Genomic DNA, 20641 nt, shown 5'->3' with positions numbered 1-20641 from the left:
TTCTCCTGAACTCTAGCCTCCATTGTAAATATTCAGAAGGTCATCATTTAAAACCTGCAAGAGGCGTTCCCTACATAGACCATCTGGCTTCCTCGGTAGGATTGTAAAGAATAATAAGTTTCTTTAGAGTGACTTCTAAACATCTTTCCCCCTTACTTGCTTATTTAAAAATTAAAATTTTCTATTATGAATAGATGCCATGTTTGCATAATTCAGAATCCTAGAGGCGCAGTAGAACATATGATGAAGACTCTGCTTTCCACCTCTGTCTTCCCAGCACCATGGTTTCTCTGCCTGTAGACAACCTGTGTTAACAGTTTCCAGTTCATCCTTCCGAAGGGATTTAATGCATGTGCAAGCAAATGCATGTGTGTATTCTTTTTACCTCCTTTTATTCTAAGTGCTGTCGTATAATATAGATCCTGTTCTTCACCTTACTGAGAAATCCTAGTGGCTATTGCAGGAAGTGACTATTGCTTTTACTTTCCTGAAGAATTCAAATGGTGTGAAATGACACGTGAAGAGTTTTCTTTAAAAACTAAGAATGCTTTTCCCTAACCCAGTGTGTCATGGAGGCAATGTGGTGCAGTGGGTTGGAGTTGGGGACTGCTCCTCACTCTGCCACTAACTTATGTACCTTGAGTAAGTCTTTCCAATCTCGCTGCGTAACAACGTGAGGATGGGGCAGTGATCTCTCATGTTAGAAATGCTCTGACTCTGCGTCAGTGCACTGACCCCGGTTGTGTTCATTTGAGCGAGGGGAGACGAGTGTGTTTTAGAGCTCTCACCTGTCCCACTGCCTCTGGATAGACCTCAGGAGACACAGGTGTACAAGTCTCCTGTGCCAGAGCCCACTCTCTGGTCCTGACAGACGGTGAAGGAGGTGAATTGACCTGTTGGAGATTGGTGGAGGGTGGGGGGACCACTTTCTTGCCATTGGGCCTGAAGTTGACCATTTGATTGAGCCACATGTGATTTGTGAAGCTGTTGGAATTTCCCGGGGCAAATCAGTAGGATGGCTCAAGAGAGCTGTGTTGGGCAGACCTTGCTGACTCTCTTCTGTTTCTGCACTCTGTGGTTCTTGGGAAATCTCAGGTATTTATAAACATGACAGCGCACACCAGGCAGCCTCATCAAGGCCTCCCTTTGCCGTGAAGTCACTGAGCCAGGCTGCGTATGTAGATGGCTTTTTCTATTGTACTGAGAGAAGGCTGTTTGCTAAGGCTTCCTCCAAGAGAGAGGGTTTCAGAGTCCAGGCTCCTTGGTGACCCTGATCGTCGCCAAAATGTGGTTATCCCAGGGAAAGCCACCTCGACTAAATTTTTCACATTTCATTTTCTGGCTAGGGGTGCTTTGTAGGAAAAGGCCAAGGTGGTGTTTAGGAACTCTTTCCAGAGGGGACTTGGCCTCGAGGGCAGCCCTTTGACAGGTCCAAGGAATGGGGGTGCTGAGGCCTTTCACAGGAGGTACTCGCCTCTTATGGAATTCCTGAGAGGCAGAACGAGGGCTCAGAGGGGAAGCAGAGGGAAAGTACAGGTGGCCCAGTGTGTTGCAGCAGGTCTGCACCCCAGTATGCCTGGAAGTGTGCCTGCACTGGCTGGGAATATTGGAGAAGGAAACCCAGTGGCAGTTGGGTGAGCAGTTGGACTAGGACCACTTTCCAGACCCCCTTCCAGTCCTGACATTCTTGGGTTCCACACACCTGTAGAACTGATTTTATTAGTGGTGGTATTCTTTAGTCTTCAGCCTGGCAAACGGCTATTATGGACAACGTGGAAGGAAGGTGGTGGAAAATGAACTTTACAGGTGAGTTCCCACAAGGACTACCCCTCCCCAAGTTGTGTTGAGCATTAAACATCTCCGGAGTGATTACTGTGTGATAGAGCCACAGAGCAGTACCAAGCAAGGTTCCTCATGCCTGAGAGGAGCAGTGAGCGCTTCCCAGAGAGCTGTGGAGAGTGTTGTTCCATCGCAGGGGGAGCATCAGCCTGGTGCGAGGGCAGGTGCATGAGCATTGATTGGGATACCTGGACTTTCTTTGGATTCACTCTTTATTTTTAACCAAATTGATTAACTTCAAAAATTCCTCTGTTTCAGTTCTATGTCTGTTTGTCTTTAAAAAAATTTCTCTCTAGATCTTCGCATTATGCTGGTGGGTCTAAATACCAGTCTCAACTCTGGCAGCATATTAAAATCACCAAACGATTTTGTTTGTTTTGTGTTACTTTCCCACCTGGGTCTACCTCTGCCTGCTATTTGACCTTGAGAGTTTCCCTGATAGTTATTATGTGTGTGGGGGACCACCAGTTAGGGGTGACAGAGGAGAGACCAGAACCCCACAGTGCTTACTATGACCATATGTCTTGCTTCTACCCAGATTGCCCTCAGTCATTAGCGAAAGTCAGAAAGTCCATAGAAGGCAGGACGTCAGTGGACAGGTGGTCCAGGTAAGAGGCTTGGGCTGAGAGCCACTCATTCTGCCTCCTGGGGCACTTCTAAAAGCGTGAAATTTGGCTGGGGTGATGGCAAATTTGTTAGAGGGATTTTATGAATTAATAAGATGTTTTATAAAAATTATTACCTGCCTTCTATAGGCCAGGATGTATCATAGATCATGGGGTATGAAGTTTGATAATCTTTGGGGGGATAACACTGTTGTGGGAAAGACAGGATAAAAAACTAGCTGTACCCGAGTGTGTCCCGGCACTGTGTGTGTTCCAGGCTGCCTTTATCTTGCTCACCATTTATTCCCACCCCAGGGGCAGTGCCTGGCACATGGTAGATAGCTATAATCAATACTTAAATATGTAAGTGAATGCATCTAGAAAGTGCTATAAGAGTACCAAAAGGGGAATTGTTAAGTCCGTGGGGTGGAATGGAAGGGAGAGAAGGCATCGTGGAGGAGGTGGCAGAGGAATCTACCAGATAGGCCTGGGATGGAGGGTGGGAAAGGTTTCATGGCAGAGGGGAGGGGACTGGTGGAGACTTTAACTGCTGAGAGCATGCGGGGTGGCTGGAGTTTGGCATACTTACAGGGGACTGCTGTGGCATAGGCTGGAAGACAGGTGGAGAGTGAGCGATGCAGGGTTTTCTAGGGTTGGGGGAGGAGGTGATGAAGGCCACTTGGGAAGGCGTGGGGAGAAGGGACATGTGGAGAGACATGTAAAGAGGATTGACCAGATTTGGGGCTTGATAAGAGGTCCAGGGAGTGAGCTAGAAGGAGTGGAGCCTGACTCCACTGGCAAATGAGTGGCTGCTGATGTTCTCAACCCAGATGCGGGAGTCCTAGAGGAGGGGCAGGCTTGGGTAGAGTGGGAGGGAGACGCGAGGAGGAGGTAGAGACTGAATTTGCTTTTAAGTTTGCTGTAGAGTGTAGTGCTTCTTGCACAGATTTGAACGTCCCATGGATGCGAGTTCAAGTCCCTGCTTCCCCACATATTAACTGGATGACTTTGGGCAAGTTACCAACCTTCTCTGAGATTCAGTTTCTTCGTAGGTGTTCTTGGTTATTGACTTAGCACAATGCCTGGCATAATAAGCATTTAGTAAACAGTGCTTTTCATTAGGCAGTTAGAAAAGCAGATCTGGAACTCAGTAGAGTTGTTGGGAGTGGAGATAGCAGTGTAGAGGTGACAAGGAAAGCCTTGGAAATGGATGCAGCCTCCCAGGGGAGCGTGAAGAGGAGGAGAGAAGAGGGCAGAAGACAGACCTTGGAGAAGGATTCCAACACTGAAGGGTAAGCAGTAGGCCTGAGCTAAGGAACAAGATTGGAAGCTACTGGAGAGGCAGAAGAGAGGGATGGGGAAGAGAAAGGCTTGTGGAGGAGGGAGTGGTTCCACAGGGATGGACTGGGATGGAGGAGCTCTTGGGTCTTCTCCTCAGGACATCTGGCCCTTTCCTTTAGCAAGAGCTGCGTCAGTGGAGAGGCAGGCAGAAACCAGGCTGCAGTGGAGTGAGAAAGAATAAGAAGTGGAGGCCGTGTGGAGCCTGCCTGGGCCCGGCCCCCTCGGGGCTCAGGGGTGGTAGGGAATGCTCCCGTGCTTTGGGTCCCTCGAGCGGGACACTGGGCTTCCAAGGATTTCTTCTCCTCAGCCTTCCCTCTGTTCGTCTGATAGGTCGCCAGTGTTCAGGACCATAGTCTGTTCCTAACGGATAAAGGAGAAGTCTACTCTGGTGGATGGGGCGCAGCTGGGCAAACAGGTAATGGACCTTACACCCCCTTGTGATGGTGCAGTATGGAGCTGTCAGCGGTGGGGCTCTCATGGGCTAAAACCACCTGCCTTCATTTGACTCTTACCTCTCTTATCACTTCCTGGGGCCACTGTTCTGTTTGTCCCTTCCCAGTTCCCTCAGCCCTGGCTCCCATGGAAAGGAATGGATAAAGGATTGGGTGGAGGATTAGAGCCACTCCTCAGCAGAGGAGCTGTGAGCCTTTCTCTCAGCAGAGACAGGAAACTGTGTGAGGCTTTCAAAGATAAAACAAGTGTCCCCTAAAAGGAGCTTGATTTTCACTGATTTGAGAAGAATGTGATTAGTGCAGGGAGGAATGATTGAGAAACTTTCTCAAGCTTGTATATTTAACCTTTTTGTGTCTGATATTTGTCTGAAGGGAGGGCCATTCAAAATAAGATTGGATCTTGTGTAAATCCTCAGTAATCCTACCAGCACATGACATCATCTTTGTTCATTGTCTAGTGTTTTCTTCCAGTCCTCCTTCAGATGTGCACATCATTTATACTGTAATCACAGCGTAAGTGTCGTTTTATATGCTTGTTTTATCATTTCCATTTCCACGAAACTTTTTTCCATGTTGGTACAACTATCACAGTTACAGTTTTTAAAATTTGTATGACAGAGCATCAATTTAATTTACCATAATTAATTACTCTTTTAGTTATTTTATTAAATAATTACTTAAGCGTTACCCTGTTGTCAGCTGGCATACTTCTTTGGGGGGCTGGGTGCAGTGGCCATTGGAGATATTATGACATTTGTCTCGTGTGCATACGTAACTTTTTCTTTCATTTGGATTATTGCTCTAGGATAAATCCAAAAAGTGTGTCAAAGGATTAGGATATTTTTATTGTTGTCGGAATATATTGTTAAATTTCTTTCCAGAAGTTTTACCCGTTTATACTGCCAGCAGCAATGGATAGAAGTACAGCTTGAATCATATCCCCACTAGCAATGAGTATTGGCAATTTCAGTGTGCTAATTTCATTACTATGTCAGTTTTTTTCTTCTCTCAATTATTTTATTGAGGTCATATTGGGTTATAACATGGTATAAATTTCAGGCATATTTTATTACATCTCAGTTTCTATATCCGCTGCATCATGTTCACCACCAATAGTCTAGTTTTTATCTGTTGCCATACATTGGTGCACCTTTCCCCCTTTTGCCCTCTCCGCACCCCCTTCCTCTCTGGCAACCACTGGTCTGTTCTCCTTCTCCATGTATTCATCTTCCACACATGAGTGAAATCATACAGAGTTTGTCTTTCTCTGTCTGGCTTATTTCGCTTAGCATAATAGCCTCAGGGCCCATCCATGTTGTCACAAATGGCACAATTTTCTCTTTTATATGGCTGAGTAGTATTGCATTATCTATATATATATAGCACATCTTCTTTATCCATTCATCCATTGATGGGCACTTGGGTTGCTTCCACATCTTGGTTATTGTGAATAATGCTATGACGAACATAGGGATGCATAAATCTGTTTGAATTGTTGATTTCCTGTTCTTTGGATAAATACCCAGTAGTGGGATAGCTGGATCATATGGTATTTCTATTTTTAATTTTTTGAGAAATCTCCATACTGTTTTCTGTAGTGGCTGCACCGGTTTGCATTCCCACCAGCAGTGTACGAGGGTTCCCTCTTCTCCACATCCTCTCCAACATTTGTTATTTCTTGTCTTGTTATTTATAGCCATTCTGACGGGTGTGAGGTGATATCTCATTGTAGTTTTGATTTGCATTTCCCTAATAATTAGTGGTGTTGAACATCTTTTCATGTGCCTGTTGGCCCTCTGTATATCTTCTTTGGAAAAATGTCTGTTCATATCCTCTGCCCATTTTTTAATCGGGTGGCTTGGTTTTTTGTTGTTGCGTTATATGAGTTCTTTATATATTTTAGAAATTGATTCCCTGTCTGATACATGATTTGCAGATATTTTCTCCTCATTGGTGGGCTGTCTTTTCATTTTGTTCATGGTTCCCTTTGCCTTGCAGAAGCTTTTTAGTTGGATGTAGTCCCATTTGTTTATTTTTTCTTTTGTTTCCCTTGCCTGAGTAGACATGGTATTCAAAAAGATACTGCTAAGACTGATGTCAGAGAGTGTACTGCGTGTATTTTCTTCTAAGAGTTTTATGGTTTCAGCTCTTACATTCAAGGCTTTAATCCATTTTGAGTTAATTTTTGTGTGTAGTGCGAGATAATGGTCTGCTTTCATTCCTTTGCACATGGCTGCCCAGTTTTCCCAGCACCTTTTATTTATTTGTTTGTTTATTTGTTTGTTTGTTTTTGTGAGTCAGACCAGCCCTGAGCTAATATCTGATGCCAATCTTCCTCTTTTTGCTGAGGAATATCACCTCTGGGCTAACATCTGTGCCCATCTTCCTCTACTTTATATGGGACGCCACCACAGCATGGCTTGACAAGCAGTGCGTTGGTGCGTGCCTGGGATCCGAACCCCGGGCCACCGCAGTGGAGCACGCGCACTTAACCGCTGTGCCACCGGGCCGGCCCGGAACACCTTTTATTGAAGAGACTTTATTTTCTCTATTATATGTTGTTGGCTCCTTTGTGAAAGGTTAGAGGTCCATAGATGTGTGGTTTTTTATCTGTGCTTTCAATTTTGTTCCATTGATTTGTGTGTCTGTTTTTCTGCTGTTTTGATTACTGAAACTTTGCAGTATATTTTGAAGTGAGGGATTGTGATACCTCCAGCTTTGTTCTTTTGTTCTTTTTTTTCTCAGGATTGCTTTGGCTATTTGGGGTCTTTTGTTGTTCCTTATATTTTAGGATTCTATGTTCTATTTCCGTGAAGAATGTCATTGGGATTCTGTCTCCATCCTGGTGACCTGGGGAAGCATGGCCTCCTGCCTGTGCCCTCGAAGAAAGCCTCCCCCTCACTCCTTCCACCACCTCCAGCCAGTCGGGAACCAGGGGCCAGGTGATCCTCACCTGCACACGTGTCCCCACCTTGGGGCTGGAGCTGACCCTGTTAGCTTCACACCATCTCTCCCCAACCATGCGACCACCCAGAACCTGAGCTTCCTGGCTGTGAGACCTGCAGAAAGCCCCCCAGAGGACCCTCAGCTGGAGCTGCAGCCCGCTCTCCTCCACCCACACCCTCATGCCTGTTGGACTGCGCCACCCACCAAGGAGAATCAGGGCATTGTTGGGTCCACCCATCCTGCCTGCACTGGCTTGCCCACGTCCTCCTCATCCCTAGCCCACCCGTGGTACCCCACAGACAGGCAGAGTCACCAGGAATTGCCGAAGCTCTTTATGTGGAACCAGGAAAGTCGATCCAGGGCTGGGAGAGGAAGGGCAGTGGGGGTGGCAGGAGGGGAGAGCAGCCCAGGCCCCAGAGGCAGGAGCTCTGTCCATGTCCTGCAGGAAAGAGGGTTCTGGTGGTGCCGCCCTGGGGCTGCTGTGGAGCTCTGGTGCCCCCTGCCCTAGAAAGGAGGGAGGGTGGGTGAGTCCAGGACAGGGGGAGGTGGGAGGGACAGACATGGGGCTCTCAGGGCTGCAGGGTGGGGGCAGATGTCGGGTTGCCAAGGGAGTCAGGTGCAAAGCTCTCAGGGGTGCTGCGTGGGGGCAGGATCCCACTACCACCAGGTGCATCGGTATGGTAGGGGACAGGCCCTAGCCCGTTGTTCCTGAGTTACACAGACATTTAGACAAAAGAAGGGAGTCCCTAAATGCCCGGGGAATGATGCTCGGGGACAGACATCCCAAGTGAGGATCCAGTCCCAGAGGGGATCTCAGAACAGACAAATCAGACAGAGATCCCTCCTGTCGGCAGCTTGGGGGGCCCCGGTGCTCTTGACATCCCACTGAATCCAGGACTCTTGTTTGCTTTAAGGGTCACTTACCCTAGTCACCTTCAGGAATGCAGCTTTCTGTAGAAACCAAGGAGAATTCAGGAGTGAGAAGATGCCCTGGACAAGGACACAGACCTCATCGCTGCCGCAGCTCAGACACCGACAGTGAATACCCAGAGTGGGGCCCTGACATCCCTGTGCCATGTCACAGTGCTGATGTCTCCCCCGTGGAGGGGATGGGCGAGGAGGCGGGAGGGTCATGGGGGACAAGGAGGGACACGAGAGACCCAGTGTGACGTGAGGAACCTGGAGGAAACACAGGGAGGCACGCTGGGGACAGAGGGGAATGCAGAGTGGACCCAGGGAACATGGGCAGAATTGTCCTCTTACCCAACTGGACAGGCATGAAGCTGTTCTGTGGCAATCCCTGTGTGGCAGGAATTTCTTCAGGGCTTCCAGGTTCAAGTCGGGATTTCTGCCTGCAGGTGAGGTGACCAGGTTAGCCCGGGCTGTCAGGAATCAGACTCTTGGAGGAGATGACCCCTCCCAGCACTTTGGGGGCTTTGTCCTGGAGCAGCAGAGGCCGGGAGTGGAGGGCTCAGCCTGAAGGTGGGTGCAAAACAGGCACAGAGTAGACAAGCGACCACCCAGCCGACAGGTCGCCAGGAAGGGGGATAGCCATGGGGATACCCAGAGCCACTGAAAGCCCCTGGGGTCCCGGGCCCACTCCCAAAGCCAACCTGCAGGGTCACACCCCTGACCTGGAAGAACCTCGTGACCTGAAGGAACCGTGCTACCCTCTGGCCAGAGAAATCTTGGACTTCCCCCAACCCTGGAGGGTCACTGCCCCGAGAAGGCCTCTCTCAGCAACAGCACACTCCCCCACGCCGACCTGGCCCCACCACCAGGCCCCAGGAAGTCGCACTTTATAGCTGTGGCCCCATCCCCCTTGTGAGTAGTCAGGTCACCGAGGGAGCATGGACTGGCCGTCCCAGGACAGCAAACCATGCCAGGCCCAGAAAGACAGCCACAGGGAGTTCATATTTCCCAGATCCAGGGCTGAAACCAGTTCTACTGGTTTCTGGAAGCGGAGACTGTGGGGCTGGGTCAGGAGAGGCAGATCTCAGAGGACCCGGACAGCAGCCTGTTACTCATGAGTTTTCCCATGCAAATCAGTTTCCCTTGAAGCTGGCCCTCGCAGTAAAAGATGTGGTGGTCCTTCACTGACAGCTCCCGGGTGTCCATATGCCTCTTGCCCCCATCTGTAGACAGACGGAGAGAAAATGGGTCTTGAGTGTCTTCATTCCTGGAGAAAATATTTGAGACCACATTAGGGAACATTTGGTGCCTCTCAGTTCCACCCTCGTGGCACTGGTCCCCCTTCCTGGAAAACAGGAGGCAGGAGAATCTGCACTTGAGAAACATGCTTGAGCCAACCTGAGCTCACCTGGCACGTGGGCTTCTGCCCTGGTGTCCCCACAAATTCCACTGTCACCCCCCACAGCCTGGGACTCTGTCCCTTCAAGGTCAGGGGACATTCATTTTACCCACATGCCAAACTGGGATGGGAAGAGGCACCAGGAGGGGCTGCTCTGGGCCACCCCACAGCCTGGGGAGGGGGAGAGGGAGAGGGAGGAGAGAGCTGGACCCTAGGAGGAGGGACACTCACATGAAGGTGAAAATGGCCTCCACGTCTCCACCATCCAGGACAGTAACCATCAAAGGGGACACCTTCCTGGGCCTCTTCTCCTTAGGTAGGTCCTTGTCAACCACCATGGCCTTCACATACCATGTCCCTGTGATCTGAGCAGGGTGGGGGCCGTGAGCCCAGCAAGGGCACGGCCCAGATTCTCCTCCTCACCCCCCTGCCTGCCTCCCCGGTGCACAGGCTGCAGCCATCCCCAGACGTCCCCAGCACCCCGGCTGCAGTCCTCCACAGGCCGGCTTGGTTCCACACATCTGCACCCCAGGGCTCGGTCAGAACAAGCCCAGCACTCAGGGCTCCCAGCCCTAAAGAGAGGCAGGGCTGTCTGAGACCCCACGAATCTCTTTGCTGGGACCAGGCCACAGCTCCCTATGAGTCCACACTTCACAGGACCCTCAGTGCCTTTGGGGTCCCCAGGAGGTCAGTTCAACAGTCCTTGAGCTGAACCTGCTCCCCTGCTTCAGCCTCTGGGCCCAAGGAGCTGCCCTATCTGAAAACACAAGAACAGAGCCCTCCTGCCCCCTCTGACCACTGTCTGCAGGGAGCACAGGGTCAGAACTTTGACCCTGAATGACACCTCCTAGGACAGGGCCCCTGGTCACTGCGCACTCACAGCCAGTCACCATCTTTCGCCTACACCCATCCTCCCCGCCCCTCCCCAGGCTCACACCCTGTCTCACCAAGGGGAAGAACAGGGGGTCCTGGGTCTGCAGGGCCGTGATCAGGCTGAGGGTGGTGGGCAAGAACAGAACCTTCATCTCCAGGGCTTTGCGCTCACAGCCGCCAGCAGGTCACTGGGCGTCTGGAGGAGGCTGTGCGGGCCCCTCACAGGGCTGCCCCTTATACCCAGCTCGGCTCCTGCCCGTGAACACTTGGCACAGACCACACCCCTCCCACCCAGCATCCTGGACAGTCCTGCATCAGGGAAGGTGGACTGTCATGATTGTTGGAACCTGACTTAACCTGACAAGTTAAGTGCCAACCACATAATAAGACTGATCCTGCCATCCCGTTTGCACCTCCAAGGGCGCTCACTCCAGGTGAGCCATCTGGAGGAGGATGTTATCAGAATGGGCAGGTGTGCGTGTCTGCACTACGGTCACAGAGGGAAGGCCAAGGGCTTGCTTCCCTCCCTCCCACCCCTGCTCCTCCCAGGAGCCCAGGACTGGACCCTCAGCAAGTTCTCTGGACACGGGCCCCCGCCAGCTGCTGAAGGGAGAGGGACTGAGCTTTAGAACCAAAGAGACACGGCATGTGATCAGCCGAGTCCCACAGGCTCCCCAGAGCCCAGGCTCTCACCACCCTGGGGCCCCTGCATTTGCTCCTCCAGGGACTGGGATGCTCACCCAGATCTTCCTGGGGTGGGGGCACTCTTTTAGGACTCGGGATGAGTTGAAATATCGCCTCCTCAGAGGGGCCTCCCCAGGCCACAGGAGGGAGCGCTTCGTCTACCCTACCCCTTCATTCTGGACCCCGTGGCCGGGCTGTGTTTCCCAGGAAGCACTCGTTACTCTCTGAATTGGCTGCTCATTTCTTCACACGTGTGTTCACCGCCCGCCTCCCCTGTTAGAATTTAAGTTCCCCAAAGGTAGAGGCTTGATTCCTGTCTCACAAGGGCGATGCCACTGTATGGGGAGCTCCTCCCACATGCTAGGTGCTCTCAGACCTCTGTTCCCTCAGGAGTAAACCAGTTACTGAGTCTCTCGGAGCCTCAGAGCATTCCTCTCCGACAGGGGACCCACAACTTCTATCGCTTTGATCTCCGTGAGGCTCTGCTGGGACGACGTGTGAAGCCCGCTCCCTTGGCAGGTACAAGGCTCCGTGAACGAGGGCTCCTCCCCTCCGTCTGCCATGGACCAGGTTCCATCAGAGCCTGTCCAAGCCCACACTTGTGCAACTGCCTTAATTTCCATTCTTGCAGAACCCCGGCTCTCCAGAGCACTTTCACCTCCCTCCTCAGCCTTGACCCCCCCCCATGTCCCTCAAGACAGGCCTCAAATCTCATTCCCTTTGGATAAATGTGCCGAGTGAGGCACAAAGAGGCCACGTGCAGGGCTGTGCTCAGAGTTCATGGCTGATGGCTGAGCATCTCTGGGCATCCGGCTCTGCTGGCCTCAGCCCCGCTGCCTCCTGAGCGAGAACTTGGCCTTCTCCCTCCCTGACCCTGTAGTTCCTGGGCTTGAATCATCTTCCCTGAGAGCCACAGCTGACCCAGAGCCTGTACACAGGGGCTGGGCCACACAAGGGCACCTTTGTGCCTCTCTGGCCCGGGATTGGACACCACCGTATGTCGCTCATCCCCAAGTACTCCCTGAATAATCATCATGAGCGCTCCCTAATAAGCCCTGGGGGATTGCACTGAGGGTGCGGGCATGACCCAGTGATTAACTCCCAGCTCAGATGGTGCTGCTGAGCAGAGAGCCTGCCCTCCTGGGAGAGGGACAGGGCGAGGCCAGTGTACTTTAGGACCAGAGGTTAGTAAACGTGCTGGAGTCTCTGTATCAGTGTGAGAGCTCTTCCTGTCCCTGTTCTTGTTGACTGTACCACAGAGACCTGGTATTTCCCTTATTATATGGAGTCACTGAAAGAAGCATCTTGTGACATTGACAAATGTAGTTCGTTCCTCGAAAAAGATGGTGGAAGACATGCAGAGATCATTGAGAGTCCAGGCGACCCCGTGAACCCTATACTTGGTGCGATTGGAACTCTCCAGGGGCTGCCCATCATCCACCATCTTGCCCTGTGCCCCAGCAGGTGAACTCTACAGAGTTCTCCAACGGTGTTCCCTTTGGATACTGGATGTGTTCAACTGGTGGTAGACACCACTGGGAGACACCGGGGCAGGAGGAGTGAGCTATCCATGCCCCCGAACCCCATGCCCTGAGGCATTTCTTTGGATGGCTGCATCCCTTTCTGATGGGAGACCCTCACACCAGCCACACCATGAGGACTGCCCCTACTCCACAGCTCTAGCTCTCACCACTTGTGCTGACACTTCTCGCAACTTGTCCTTTGAATCTCAGAGTGGTCTCAGCTTCTCAGTGCTGCTACTTCTCAGGTGCCTCACTAAAGGGGACAAAGTCTGGGCTTTCCTTGGCATTTGGGGGCAAGATGGTCTTGATGGCCCCACCAAACAAACACCAAGTCTAGAGGGCATGCTGGCTGGGACTGAGGGCCATGTGGAAGGGGTAGGAGAGGAGTCAACGTGAATACCGATTAAGGCCGCAAGACCAACTGGAAAATGGGGACTGTAGCTTGTTCCACTAACCGTCTATTTTCATTATTTTAGAGATCATGGTAAGCTCCCACTCTGAAGCCTCAGTTCCAGAATTTGCCAGAACGGCTTGGATTTGGAGCACGAGTGCATCAGTGCAGTGCGAGGGGTGGACTGTGGTTGACAGAGCTGATGACCCACCCCCTCAGCCCAACCGCAGCTGCAGTTCCTGCACAGTGACAGGTTCCCAGCTTCCCACCTCAGTGCCCGCACCCTCTGTTCTTCTCTGCTTCCCCTTACACACGTGGTGAAACCATATGTGCAGGTGAATTCACACACCACGTCACTGGAGATGGTAAGTGATGGGCTAAATGTCCTAAGTTTTTTGTTCTCCATAGGGCAGTCTGAGATGGTTCCACCCTCTTTAATGGAGGGTCTTCAGGAAGACTGAGTCTGAGTTGCCCTGATGGTGACCTTCTCATTAACATACTCTTTATTGGATATTCTGCCTTCCCCATCTCACTTGATCACAGACTTCTGCTTCTAGGACTCTGGGAGAATGAAAGTCTGTGTTTTAGTCAGCTGGTTTGTGGCACTTAGGTACAGCAGCCCAAGGAAACTCATACAAGCCCTAACATATTAATGATTATATCAAATAGAAATGGACTAAATAGAAAAATTAGAAAACAGGGATTGGCAGAGTAGACTAGAAACCTTGATACAACCATATGCTGTCTTCAAAATCTTACTTTGATAGAGGCAAGTTAGAAGTAAAAGCATAGAATACAGAAAATAAACAAAATAATAAGGGAATTATGGTGCCAGTTATCAATGGATTGCCTCTGTGTAACAACATCAGTGTGTTGCCCTCCATTGTCTGTTCTGCAATAATGGAGCTGGACCCAATAGGCATGTCTCTTTTGCACCTGGCAGGGCTTAAGCTTTGTTAGAGAAGGTTTAGGACAAAGGGCCTTCCTTCCTAATTCTGGGGTGCTTCCATTTTTTCCTTTTTCTTTCTCCTGCAGTACAAGCAGCCGTGGCACAATTCAGGGATGTCCACAGGGACTCATCCACAGTGGGTGATCCATGTTGGGTTCAGTGGATCCCCTTGGATGGCTTCCTAGGGAGATTCAACAGCACCTCCACAAGTGGAATCCCAGTGAATCCTATAGCATCCCAGCCTCAGCCCACCTGCCCCTGGGAGGGCACAGGCTTTCCTATTTGCCAGTCTCAGCCTGCTGTTCCCTACCTGCCGAGCTCTGCCCTGACCAGGGACCAGTACTGGCCTTGGGAAGCATGACAGTCTTCTGCCCCATCCCTGTGCTGCCTGAACACAGCCTTGGCGAGGGGGTCTCCTCCCAAATTTGTTTCTTTCTTAACTACTTTGCTGTAATTCTGGGCTATTCTCTATAGTTCTCTTTGAACATTTATAGTTAATTGTTCATTATATAAACTATCCCTGCTCAATCTATTGATTGGTTTCCTTGTCCTGATTGAACACTGATTCTCATAATTATACATTATTTTATAGGGTTTTAGCGCTAAGGGGAAAAATCAAAGGCGAACAAGTTGGATAGGGAGCATCAGGGCAAGGGGGTAGTTTGTATTTTAAATGACATGGTCGATACAGCGTCACCAAGATGACATTTGAACACAGAATTAAAGATAGTGTAGAAAATGAGGCATGAAATCATCATGTGGAGGAGGACTCCAAGTGGAAGGAGCAAACAGTGCAAGTCTTCAGGTGGGAGAGTGCCTGGCATGTACCAGGAGCACAGTGGAGGGCAGAGGGACTGGAGCAAATGATACAGGAGACGACTGGCCAAAGATGATGTCAGAGAGAGGGTGGGACCGATTGTGTTCGGCTTGTAGTCCATCATAAGGACTTCAACTTTGACCCTGAGAGAAATGGAGAACCCCTGGAGAGATTTTACAATGTCAGCGTGTGATTATTGGTTTTAAAGGGTCACTCCAATTGCTGCCATGAGGATAGATTGGGGGAGGCCAATATAGAGGCAGAGAAAAGTTAGACGGCTACTGCAATAATCCAGGCCAGAACAATGACACAATGTGGTGTACCCAGCCATCAGGGAGTAACAGACTATGGACTTACATTCCAACACAAACAAAGAAAAAGCTGGTCAAAATACATGATATGATTGTTTCACTAATGACCAGTGTACATATGCAGTGGGTGAAAGTCCACAAGGGCAGAAAAACACAGCCTTCGTGTAAAGAAAACTTTTAAGCAATTGAAAGTTAAACTACCCCCAACAATCACAGATTCTAGAATTAGTTTAGATGCCAAGACAATGAGGAGGGAATAATCTTTCAACAAGTAGTGCTGGGACAACTGGAGATCCACATGTGAAATAATAAAGGTGAACCCCTACCTCACACCACATACAAAAATGTTACATCTTCTTACAATCAAAGATGTAAATGGAAGACCTAAAACTATAAAGCTCTTAGAAGGAAACATGGCCCTGGATTAGGCAATCGTTTCTTAGGTGTAGCACCCAAAGTGTAGGGAACCAAAGAGAAAACAGATCACTTAAACTTCACCAAAAGGAGTACTTGAGTGCGTCGAAAGATGCTATCAAGAATGTGAAAAGACAGATCACGAAAGGGGAGAATGTATTTGCAAATCGTTACATGTCTGATAAGGATCTACTATTGAGAATATATAATATAGTCTTACTTCTCAACAATAAAAATACACATGGCCCAATGAAAAATGGGCAATGCATTTGGATAGGCATTTCTCCACAGGAAATAGATGCCTGTCTGGTGTTGTGGTGTCCTGGCCTGAGGCTGCAGTTCCTGTGCTGGCCATCAGGTGGCAGCCTCCTGTGTCTGTGGTGCCCACTGAGCTTTGCTGGAGCAACTGGAGAAAGGAGGAGTCATGCAGAAGTCATGCCAACCCTCCCCTACCTCAGGACCCACTTGCACCTCCTATTACTAGCGTTCATCTCCACAATCGGAGCAGGTCAAAAGCAGGAAGGAGGGATCCAAGATACCCCTTTTTGTTCATTCAGCAGCTATGTGCCAAGCCCTCACCCTGAGCCAGGAGCCCTGGTGGGCCCAAGGGTAGTGCTGAAATCTACCCAGCAGTACCTGCCCACCAGGAGCTCAGTCTGCAGAGAGATGGACGAAAACACAAAATCAGAGACACGTGAAAGAGAAGAGCATGGACTGGAATGAAAATAAAGAGAGTCCTGCAGGGAGGGCTGGGGTCTCACTGGGTAGGAGGGTCTGAAAGGCCTGACAGAGGTGACATTTGCTGTGACCAGAATGACAGGAGGACCCAGCGCTGCACTCACCTGTGATCAGCGTGCCAGGGAGAAGGCACTGCTGGTGTGGAGACACCCAGGCAGAAATGAGTTTGGCCAGAGGAGGTTAGAGAGGTGGGCACTGTGGCTGCAGAGAGCCTGGAGGGGAGAGGAGGGAGGGGGCAGGCCAGACCCGGGAGCTGGGAGATGGTGTGAGGTGTCTCCTCCTCTCTGACAACACTGCTCCCCACCCTGCATCTGTAAACCGCAAATATTCACTCTCTCTCCATCTCTGTGGACCAGGAATCCTGCACAATTGAGCTGGAGCCTCTGCTCATGGCGTCATCCAGGTTGGGGCTGTGGCCTCCACTGAGGCTGGACCAGGGTGAGATGTGCTGTCAAGCTAACTACCATGGGCGTGGTCAGGATCAGCTGGACTGAGAGCCTGGCTCCTTTCTGTCTGTTGGCCAGGGCTCTCCCTCGGTTGTCTCCTGTGTGGGCCTCTGCATAAGGGAGCTCAGCACGTCCATGTGTGTCCCCAGGTCCAGGGTAAGACAGACTGAGACAGGGAAACAAGAGGAGAGGGAAGAGGGAACACAAGAGAGCGAGTGAGAGAGAATGACAGCCTCGGTGATGGAATCTGGGAAGGGTCGTCCTGTCACTTGTGCTGGGTCTTCTGGTCAGAAGCCAGTCCCTAAGCAGTCAGTGGTCCACAGGAACGTATAGAACAGGCAGGGAGATCATCCCTGCAGGAGCACGCTGACCTTGACTCGAGGGTCCTGGTGGTGAAAGGCTCCCTTCCTACCTGGGCTGATCCTGCGTTGAGCTCAGATCCTGCTCCTTGGGAGTGTTGCTCATCGCGGCCCGGGTGTGCTCTCCCGGGTTCCCTGGGCTCCTGTCGCCTCCAGGAGGGAGATGTACACTGAGGGGGCTGAGGCCAGAGCAAGCAGGGACCACTCCCCCCTCCCAGCTCATTTGCTTCCTTCCCCAGGAGGGCCGACTCCTCAGGAGCCTCTCCTCACTGCTCACCATCTTCTCTGCTCTGAGAGCACCTCGTTCAGTCTCAGAAGAAGACCTAGGGAGGAGTTTCCAGGTGGGAAGGCCTCTCTCCATGGGAGCCCCAGAGTGGACAGGGACCTTCCACAGGGCTGGGCATTGTCCCCTCAGTCAACTTGGACTTCCTTGGAGGCAGCAACCCCTGGGGGCAGGGCCTAGGCTGGTGGCAGGTCTCTAAGCGTCCCCACAATCCCCATCTGCCTGGTCTCTCCTGATTGGGCACAGGCCTGCACAAGCACACAAACTTTCATACCCCTGGGGTTACGTGCAGCCCATCAAGGTCGCTGTGTCTATCTCATTGTGTGGTTGTCCATCTCACCTTGCTGGCTGATTCATTGCTCTGTTCTAGATCCAACCTCAGGCGGCTGCAAAGTTGACCTTTCACGTCAGCTTGCCACTGAGATGGCTACTGTTTCCAGAAATGCTTAGGGGCTGGGCATTGCCCAACCATGGCGAAATCAAGTGGGCAAACTCTGACGGTGAAGCCATCCCCCTTCAGGCTTGCCCCGCTCACAGGGCCGTCACACTGAGGATAGGAGGACGGGACCTGCCCTGGGCAAAAACACCACAACTCTCACTGTCCTTCCCTCAGCTTCAAATGCTCCTCAGTTGGTTGTATTTATTTGGTCTCTTCCCAGTGGCCTGACCTGGTTGTGTTCTGACAGCGTGTCCAGTGTGATCATTGCTTTCTGGGAAGAGGATTGGCTGAATTACTCACTCCACCATTTGGTGTGTCCTGCCGCCCCACCCCAATCACGTTCTGAAGGTGCGTCCTTTCAGCAATCTGAGGACCCAAGATTGTGAGTCTGTGTCCTGGAGGGATTTTGAGAAGAGCTGGTGGGATGGCAGTATTGCAAAGCATAAAGTCTTGCTTCCAGAAAGCTCTCTGGGATCCTCAGCATCTTGCTGTTTTGGAGTCAAAGCCCTGAGACCTTTAAAAAGCCAGCAATGTTAGAACATGGGAGGACAAACAAAAGTCTCTTGGCTCCAAAACCAAATAAAAATATTCTGAATTTCTAGTAACCTGAGATGAGAGGAAAGGAATTGGGAGTGTGGAGTGGAGGGGCGGTTTGGTCCAACCACGCATCTGGGAGGAGAAATGCCATGCAGAGCAGCCTTTCTGTGGGCATAAGGGTGAGACATGTGTGCAGACCCCTGCTGCACACATTGCTGCTGCTGCCCCTCAGCTCCCTCAGCCCACTTGAGTCCCTGCAGTCCCTGGGAGCCAGTCCCCAGCAGGCACACAGTGTCCCCCTGGAGCACCTGCATCCACTCTCTGCCTGAGGGCTCTCTCTTGCACTGGGAGCTTCCTCTCCTGCAAGCCTGTGCCAGCCTGTAGCACAGAAGCCTTCATGACTCGGGGTAAACCCTCCACCCACGGGGACAGAGACAGTCCAGGTGGAATCTCGTCTCCCAACAAGACTAGGATGGATGGTCACCTCAGTGCTCCCTCGTCAGGCCCCGCACTGGCTCTCCTCCTCCAGGATCCCTTCCCCATGGCCTCCCTCGGGCCTCATCCATCACCTGCAAACAAACCACTTGCCCTACATCCTTGTCTGCTTTGGGGGCCCAAGCCCTGCCGAGACTCCACGCTGGCTGTGACTTGCAGCAGGTCATCTAGCCTTCTGGACTTGAGCTTCCTCACCTGTAAGATGGAGACAAAAGGCCTGCCTCCCGGAGTCATCAGAGGAGACACAGCGTGGGAAGATGCAAACCGCTGCAAAGAAGGATGCCAGGTGATCACCCAGTGAAAACACCAACCTTGCCAAAGAAACAAGAGCTCATGAGGCTGAGGGAGGAATGGGGGCAGCCTGTCCAAACAACGTGGAGAGTCACTGACGAGTGTGGCCATGCAGGGTAGGCCCCCGAACAGTGGAAGAGCCATTCGACAAGGAGGGTGACAGGACAGAGGCTTCCAAGGAGAAATATTTAAGTGTTGGAGGATCACAGAGGCCTTAGGAAAATCGTGAGGCCCTGGAAAATGTTTACTGAAATGCTATTATTGGCCAGAAAAATGTGTTACAAATACTCAGTCCACTCTGGATTACTTCTCATTGGTTGTAGGAATGAGTGCACACTTGTGATTAGAACCCACATTTTGTTAAATATAGGATATCTTTATTTTTCTTAACTTTTAATTATTTTTTTTTGTCCATGAAGTGCCAAGCATGGGTTTTCTCCATTCTTCTCTATGCATGGGTGGCCTCTACTTTCAGAAGTGGATTCCTGGTGCTCATCACCCCTGCTAACCCGAGGGACAGCCCTCTTTCAGGTCACACAGTGGATGTGAGCTCCAGGTGGGCAGTGACCACGTCGGGTCATACTCACTGGTGAAGTTACAGTGCTCGGCCCATGGCAGGGACCAGCGCATATTGGCTGAATGAGTGAGTGAAACAATGAACGAATGCATGAATGAGTACATGAGTGCAGGAGTGAGTGAGTGAGCTAATGAGTGAAGGAATGACTGGGTGAATGAAGCAATAAGTAAATAAACCACAGAAGCTGGATCCACAAAGGAGGAGACTTTATCTGTGGCGGGCTCACAGGGCATCACAGCACAAGCCCTGGACGGTGGCATGGAGCATGTCCAGCTGTCCTTCCAGCGCTGAGCCTCCATCACCTGCAAAACAGCGTGGTCCTGGATCTTCTTCAGCTCCTCCTCAAACAATGCTGAATGTTCCCGGGAGCAGGGCAGCAGGAAGGGAACCTGAGGAGGGACTTCCCAGACCCTGCGCCCTGGAGGACCACTGTGACAGTCTGGCAGGGGGCTCTTAACTCGCTCCAGGCACCAGGCTAGAGATGCTCAAGCCATTCCTCAGGGAAGTCTCCCAACAGCCCATCAGTAGGCCAAGTTATTTCCTCATTGTACAGATGGGGAAACTGAGGCTGAGAGCCTCACCTGCATCACCAGCTAGAAAGAGGCTGAGTAGGGACTAGGACCCCTGTTTCTCTGACTTGGGATCATTCCAAACCACTGTCCTGTGCTGCGGCCTCCTCAGGCTCAGGGGTCCTGGCCTCCCTGGGGCCTGCACCCTTCTGGCCTCCAGCCATCACTGAACTAAAGGCACAGGGTCACTCCATCTGCTTGGGGCTGGGTATGGTGGCCGGGGAATGGCCAGCCGTGGGTGCTGTGGGCTCTCCCAGTACCAAGGACCAGCCTATCCCCGCACAGAGTGAGGTCTCTCTGGGCATCAGGACCAACAGTTCTCAGAACTTTAAGGAAAAGAGGTCCCTCCCTGAGCATGTGGGAGCCCTTCTCAGGCAGGCCCCATGGGGTCTAAGAGGCACTGGGTTCAAACCCCGGCTCTGCCACTCTGCAGGGCACAGAGGGGGCAAGT

At 51.3% G+C, this 20641-nt stretch overlaps 1 long non-coding RNA gene across 1 annotated transcript; it reads right to left on the bottom strand.

Annotated features, from left to right (window-relative positions):
- Nucleotides 1–9233: 9233 nt before the first annotated feature.
- Nucleotides 9234–17670, bottom strand: LOC131403265 (uncharacterized). Its single transcript, XR_009219349.1, has 3 exons — nucleotides 17623–17670; nucleotides 9726–9859; nucleotides 9234–9318 (listed from the first exon to the last, which is right to left on the bottom strand). It is a non-coding gene; the product is annotated as an uncharacterized LOC131403265 (long non-coding RNA).
- Nucleotides 17671–20641: the final 2971 nt, after the last annotated feature.

Source organism: Diceros bicornis, unplaced genomic scaffold (assembly GCF_020826845.1).
Source record: "Diceros bicornis minor isolate mBicDic1 unplaced genomic scaffold, mDicBic1.mat.cur scaffold_61_ctg1, whole genome shotgun sequence".
Lineage (NCBI taxonomy): Eukaryota > Metazoa > Chordata > Mammalia > Perissodactyla > Rhinocerotidae > Diceros > Diceros bicornis.
This window is presented reverse-complemented; position numbering and strand designations above follow the sequence as displayed.